Here is a 7,151-nt window from a genome sequence, read left to right on the forward strand (position 1 = left end):
AAAAAAATCAATGTCAAATGTTTTTAGAATTACCGGATGATGAAAGATAATATTTTTATTTTTTTAATTCTGGTACAATAAGGCAAATTGCAGATGAGTATACAGGGTGTATCACGATGACCTGACAGATCGATATAGTTTTTATATGAAATTTTGTTAGACCATATTACAATATCTTTTTAGTTCACATAATTTTTTGGTCAATATTCTCTCACAAAAATGTTGGGCTATTTGTGCATACGATAATAAATTAAGTATCATTGCAGAGTCTATTTTCGGAGGTAGTTGCAACTTGCAAGTATTGCATTAGTAATTAAAAAATACGTAAAAGAGTTCAAGCGTTTAAATAGTTTAACTGCAGTAGTCAACGGTTCAACTGAAAAGTCAACGTTAATAATGTGAATAAATAAAATTGTACTCGTCAATGTATCTCAAAAAGTAAGTATATAATAATAAAAATATGATTTAATGCGTGAAAAGTCATTCAAGGAAGTAATATTTCTCAAGGTTTGATTTGAGTATAGACCTAAATGTTTACAGAAATGAAAACAACGAAAAATAGTTAAAGAACATAATTGTAGGGCTAGGTATATCATAGCAGCAATCAGTGTCTAAGGACATCGGTGATGTCGGTTTGTTCAGGTAGCATCGACACTAAATTTTAAGTAACTTACATTATTTGCAAAGTATTTACAACATCGTTAAAACAGAAACAGCTAATGTATTGTTTACGTGTATATTAGTTTACTATGCGCAAATAAGTCAAAACTTAACACCAAAATATTAGGACTTTTATAAGCTCTAAGAAGTACTCATTATCTGTAGTGACTTAATTAGTCGGGCGAAACATAATAATATGGTCAAGACAAATGAGGAAGTAAGTCATAACACGATTTTAGAACAAGAACAAAAATGAACTAGTTTTTATTGTTGAATCCGAATAGAATCTTGGATTTTTTATAACAAGTCTAGATTTTTTTTTAAATCGCCTCCAAAGTTGCAAAAAGTAGTGTTTTGTGGTGTTCAGCGTGTGCTGAACACGTGAAAACATTTTTTTTAAATCTGGGTCTTTATTCTATTTTTTATTATACTGAATTCAGAATCGGTTTCAGAATTATTGTATTTTAATAATATTACACAGATAGGTACTTTTGGGTTATCGCAACTACCAGATTATGCTAGTTTGTACTTGATTGATTACATTGTACTACAAAATTCAGTATAATAAATTAGTATATAAATTCAGTGTGTGTAATATATTATATTACACACACAAGTTTTAGAATTTTTTTAGCCGAATTTAAATCTGACCCCTGATTTGATTTTTGATTTTGATCTAGAACGCCAAATTAAATCGCCTCTAAAGTCATTCACAATCGGATTTAGCGAAAACAATTATTTATATATATATTGGTTCTTGTCTCAAAACAGGGGACTTACATGAACGGAAACCATACAAAACAGGTTACATGAATTTTCAGTGTATTTGGCTTAGAATAGTAATAATTAAAAGTGAAAATTTCAAACCGAATTGCATATAAACGCCACTTGATAATTAGAAAAGCCGGAAGAAATTCTTAAGTGGGTTTCCCAAAGATTCTTGATGGTCTAAACAAGTGCAGATACAGTTTTCCTGTTTGGCCGGCTGTGTATAACATAACGACTTGTATTCCTGTGCAAACCTTGTACCCGTGTGACCTTGTCGGAAACATTGCACGCTACACATATATGTTGATTTTTAGATTAAAAATTACAGGTTTTTTAACTATAGTAAAAAAAATTACTACATAGAGTATACGGTCTAGCACATCTGCTATTTATTTTTCACAATTAACTCAGAAACTTAAACGGCACATAACAGCCAATGTGAAATGTAAGTATTTATGTGAATGAAGGCATTCCAAGTTGGCATATTATTATTTTCAATTTGATTTAATGTAACACTATAGCTAATAGCGGGTAACCCATTCGGTATATATTCGCTATTTTATATACACATAGACATAATATTATATTGCATTACAATTGGCAAAGACATGTACTAAAAACAACACTTTATGTGGTAATTTAGTGTCCTTTGACCTCTGAAATTTTGCCGTGTAACGACACTGTGTTTCATTCAACGAGGAAGCGAGTTATTTATTGTTTTTGTATTCTATTATAATACTATTGTGACGTTTTTGAATTCTTAATCGGAATGTTTAGCCACTAAACAATACACCTCGTGTAAAATTGATAAAACATTGCATTATCTTATTAAAATATGAACCACTCAAGAGCAGGTAATGTGCATTTAGGAATTAATTAAGTACCTAACTACATTTTATATTCCTAAGTCGAATCATACGAATTACTTCTTCAGTTCTACCACTTGTAATGATGCTGGGTTTTTTTGTTGATAAAATCACAATAAAAGATAATTATTAGTATTAAAAGATCTGTATTCTACAGTATTTAATGCTATAATTATTATAGTATAGAATTAACATTAGTATCTAGTGTATTTCGGGCTGAAATCTGAATCCTATAGATTATTTTATGTTTTATTAAAATAATAAGTTTAAGTAAGTAATAACTATATCCAGCTAAAATAACTAAGTTAAAATATCGTCTGAAACATCAACTAAAATATAAAACCTTCATTTTAGAAAAAAAAACATTAATTATTTAATTAAAACCAATGAGATAACTCCACCTATTATACTTTAATATAATAGTTTATTTATCATCAAATAATAATACAATTATTATTATATACATAAACTAACCTGCTAAGCAAAACTGCCGTAACTAAAAAAAAATTTAAATAAAGTTGGACCACTAACATATAGTTGAAAAAAAAAAATATTAGCAATAACAAAAGCATAGGATCTAGGAATATTAATTTACACACAGGTACATGAAAAGGTTTCGCTTATGGTTTTTAAATATTTAATATTGAGTAATTTTAAAAACGTACAATTTTAGTTACATAATACTATGCTTATCAAAAATTAATTAAGAGTCAAATAACTAGCTAACTTATCACTTCTGTACCCAAAAAGTAATAATAATTCGAGGTATTTCATATACTTATCTTCTTTTAATTAACTTTTTTATTATAATTTTAATTAACTATATATTATTAAATATATTTATGATTCGGTCAAGAATAAGTTGTGAAATCAGTATTTGGTTTGTCTGTACCTCCATTACTTCGTCATAATACCATAAAACTGTTGCACTTAAATACTTGAATTCGAATTATTAAGAAACATAACACATTTTCTATAATTATAGTAACTCTTAAAAAAATTAATGTAAAATTGCATTCCACAAAAATATTAATACATATTAGAAGCAAAATTCTTAGCCATTTAACTATTATTTGTATTAAAATGATTGTTGGTTTGTCTTAGTGAAATTATACAGTAGGACAACTGAAATACTTAATTACACGAGCAACGACTTTTACGACTGTGTTTGCCATATTTTTAAATCCTAGGTAAATTAACAATAGCAATTATTTAAGTTATCACAAAACGATTGCTATTTGCTTCAGTCTACAAGCAGCAACGGAACGAATAACCAGCACGCAACTTACTCCTGAAGATGGAAGATAAAAGGCTTCCGAATCGTTGGCAAAGCCAATTAATAAAATATAGGTGTAACCCAAGTCTAAAAAACATGTAAGTATAATAGCACAATTTCAACAAAGTAACTATTATACAATTTATTACCCACGTTATGTTTACATATAAGAAATAACAAAATGTATTGTTCAATTGAGTAGGTTTCGGATACATCCACGTCATATGTTTTATGCCGACGTTTCGGACTCTTTGCAGAGTACAATTCTAATTTAATCCACGAACGTTTTAATGCATTCAAAATGTATTATTCTTTATAAATTTATTACCCTCGTTATATATACATATACGAAATAACAAAATGTATTGTTCTTTATAAATTAAAACAATAACGAATAATTTTTAGTTATTAGAATTCTACAACGTGCATTTTGAAATATATTATCTAATTTAAAAAAAAAAAACGAAACCGGTAAAAAAATAGCAATTTAATAGTAAATTAACATAAACTGGGTCAATTTCCATCGCATTATATCGTAGGTACTCGTAGGTATGATTCTACACCGTATATTAAAAAAAATGATACTGCAATTGTACCTAATGTCGTTATGTGACAACTTAAATTATTGGTATTGTTAATTTACCTATGGTTTAAAACTATGGCAAACGCTCTGTCGTTAATTAAAATATGAAAAAATTAAGTATTTTAGTCGTCCTATTGTATAATTTCACCAAGACAACCAACAATCATTTTAATACAATTAATACGTAAGTGGCTGAGAATTTTGCTATTTATAACCTACTGAATCTTCATGATAACATTTAATAATAATTATTAAAAGTTAATTAAAAAAAGATTAGTATACAAAAAAACCACAAGTAATTATTATTTTTTGGATGTAGAAGTGATAAGTTATTGGCTCTTAATTACTTTTTGATTTGTGTAGTTTTGTGTATATAAAATTGAACGTTTTTAAAATTACCCAATATAAAATATTTAAAAACCATAAGCAAAACCGTTTCTTGAGCCTATTTCTAAATGAATATCTCTGGAGCCTATAGTTTTGTTAATTTTAATATTTCCTTTCATCTATATTTTGTTAGTGGTCCTATTTTTCTCAAATATCTATAATATTTTTTTGGCTATGGTACCAATAAAGCTTCTATATACCACAAACTTCTTTGGAGGGTTTGATATTAATGACGATTTCTATTTTCTTTGATATTGGTGTGTCTCTTTGTCTCCAAAATGAAACCTTTAGCGAAAGAGTTAAGAGTTAACAATGCTGCCTGCCGAAAGAGCCGTTATTTTATTTGTGAAGTGCAGTTAAGTAATTATTATGAACACACGATAATGATCAAAGTCAGTAATATGTTGTCCAGATTGTTTCCGACTTCCGGCAAGTTTACACCAATGCCAAAAAGAAACTACCATGAAAAATGTGTAAAGCAGATGAGTTTAGTAACGACATATCTTTTTAAATGTAATCCATAAAATCCATTTTATAATCTCGTTTTCCTGTAATCTAATAAAAAAATTCGGATTAATCTGGATTCTCATTGTATCTGCTCGGCAATGAAACCAAACTTATAATATTTAGTGCATTGATTTACTAAATGTTTAAAGACTCCACTGAATCGTCATAATTAGTTCACGTTCAAATGCTAAATTATTATGGAATCTATTGTCAAGAGAACAAATGACCATGGTATATATGTATTTAATTAGAATGAATAATATTATATCACTGAATAAAAATATTTAATTAGAATTAATTGTGAAAACATCATTATGGAGATTTTTAACTGTAGCTAACCAAAAATGTAAAATTAAAAAATTAATTATTTTGTTAAACACTAATGCAACGGTGCTTACACATAAAGTAGATACGGTATTCAGGTATCACAGTAAGTTCTTAGTTCTTATAGTAAATAATTAAATAAATAAACAATTCATTTAATCTTTCAAAGTATTGTATTATATTTGATCGAAAATGATGTCGTAGTTAGTAGTTAAGCAAGTGAGAAATAGAATTATTATTTATAAGTTATGACTACAAAGTAAAATGTATGGATACAAATAAACTAATGTACTAAATGATTTTTAAGGGGTAAAATTATATTTAACTATACAATTTGCAATTAAATATGTTCGTGTAATTCTTAAGGTTAAGGTGGGTTAAAAACTTTTTCTAGTTCCATAATTTATTGTAAAGGTCTTTCAAAACGTGCAATTTACAATTTTTGTATTGTTGTCTTATCAAGGAGAGTAACTACTGTATAACTTGTATTAGTCGTTTTTCTAGTATATACAATGCAGATTGTTGCGAAAAACCTGAAATTCTAGAGCTGTATGTTGTATTACGGATAAAGCGAGTGTAGTTAAACAGAAACATGTCCTATAATAAACATTTAAACTTGAGATAACATAATACGATTGAGATCTATGCATCAGGTACTTAAATTATATCATATTCTATTTCTTGAATTCTTCATTCTCTAAATATAAAATTCACAATTTGTATTTTTATTTACATCAAATATTTAAAATAAAAACATTAGGTATTTATAAACGTAAAAATTGAGTTTTTTTTATAACATCTGTAGTGTATTTAAAGTATACAAACAGTGTTTAACATACAGGACTCTATTTGAAATTCAAAAGTTACCCTTTAAAACTATCCCTTAAAATAATAATAATACCCCTTACAATTTTATTCAAACGTTTTTTTTAGCTAAAACAATTAATTCATAATAAGATAACTATATCACAAAACATGTTCATAAATTTGTTTGGATTTTTTTTAAAGTTATTAAAATTGAGTTTATAATCTAAAAATATGGTTTTTTCGTGTTGCTTAAGTTTGAGAATTTTTCTAATATTTTTATTAGAAAGCTGAGATAGTTTTATATAAAATTTGTAAATTTCAAATTTGGTTCATAAACGCTTACAAAAACAAAAAAAATTCTAAAGTTTCTTTGAAAAGTTGGAAAAACGGAAAAAACGACCAGAGTAATTTAAATATTTAAAATAATTATGCATAAAAATAAGACACTGTTCAGTTTTCTCGACTTTCAATTGGCATACAAATTAATAAATTCGTAACCTAAGAATATGCAAAACAAAGTATGAATTTAAAAGGTAAAAATAATAAAATTGAATTGTAATTTTCAGTAATGAATGAATAATATAAACACTTGGTTTAAAATTAGTATAATTTTATTTATTTAGTTATAAATACATGGTTTCCTCCAAAATATATACACATTGTAGTATATCCTAGATAAATTTAAGTTTTATATTATAGTTTAAACTACATATTATACTTTATTTTTTTAACAAAAGAAATTAATTCATAATAAATACAATACCTGTTACCTACTTCTAATTTGTTTAGATAAATAAAAAATCCGGATGTCTATATTAAAAATGCATATTTTTGAATAATTTACTGTTGGATAATCAGTTTACCAAACTAAAAACTGAATAGTGGCCAAGTTTATTTACTCTTAATTTATATAAGGGGTTGATATTATTTTTATTGTTACTCATTGTGTCTCAAAACACACCCTATAAGAAGT

Source organism: Adelges cooleyi, unplaced genomic scaffold, assembly GCF_023614345.1.
Source record: "Adelges cooleyi isolate 19-005CV unplaced genomic scaffold, UGA_ACOO_1.1 ACOO_flye_CR_arks_rails_tigmint_CR_PRNA_9, whole genome shotgun sequence".
Classification (NCBI taxonomy): Eukaryota; Metazoa; Arthropoda; class Insecta; order Hemiptera; family Adelgidae; genus Adelges; species Adelges cooleyi.